At 67.8% G+C, this 687-nt stretch overlaps 1 protein-coding gene across 1 annotated transcript in view; it reads left to right on the top strand.

The window, feature by feature from the left end:
* APBA2 (amyloid beta precursor protein binding family A member 2) overlaps positions 1–687 on the top strand; it is a gene marked incomplete at its 5' end in the record, with an annotated part of 39,121 nt that overhangs the window by 12,751 nt on the left and 25,683 nt on the right. The window lies entirely within an intron of this gene.

Below are 687 nucleotides of genomic sequence, written 5' to 3'. Positions count from 1 at the left end.
GCCTGCTCCTGGGGGGAAGGACAGGGCCTGAGGGGCTGTGGAGACGCCCCTTTTCCTTTGTGGAAAGGGGACAGAGGCGTGAGAGCACGTGACTCGTTTCTCAGCCTCGGGTGCGGCCTCGGTGGGCACGGTACTCGGTGCAGACTCCTGCCAGGTGGTCGAAGCCATCAGGGGTGACAGCCCTGCGGGGCGCCGAGGGCATCGAAGGGGTGTGCGGACCCGTCGGCTGCCTCCCGTCCCCTGACCGGGCCCAGCTGCTTGGGCTCCCTGGCAGAGCCCATCAGGGGGACGTCGCCTTAAAGCCTGTCCCCTCTGCCCAGAGGAGGGCTGGGCCAGGCCCCGGCCTTGCAGCGGGGGGGGACCCTTGTCCAGAGCCACGATGCCTTCTGATCAGGTGGGGACTGGCGACGTCATTTTGGGAACAGCTGAACGAAGGCGGCGACCTCGCCTTGACGGTGAATCGCCACCCTGAGGTGCTCCGCTACCTGCCGGAGCAGCTCTCAGCCCGGGCGATTTGGTCCCCTGGGGGACATTTGGCAGGGGCCGGAGATATTTTTGGCTGTCACAACGTAGGAAGGTGCCGGGTGCCCCGGCTTCTCGTGCCCGGAGGCCGGGCACAGGACGGCCCTTCGCAGTAAGGAGCGGCCCGTCCCCACACGTCACCGGTGTCGAGGCCGAGAGCCCCGA

Source organism: Pteropus vampyrus, unplaced genomic scaffold (assembly GCF_000151845.1).
Source record: "Pteropus vampyrus isolate Shadow unplaced genomic scaffold, Pvam_2.0 Scaffold555, whole genome shotgun sequence".
Lineage (NCBI taxonomy): Eukaryota > Metazoa > Chordata > Mammalia > Chiroptera > Pteropodidae > Pteropus > Pteropus vampyrus.
Note: the sequence above shows the minus strand (reverse complement) of the source record. Positions and strands in the feature narration are given on the sequence as shown.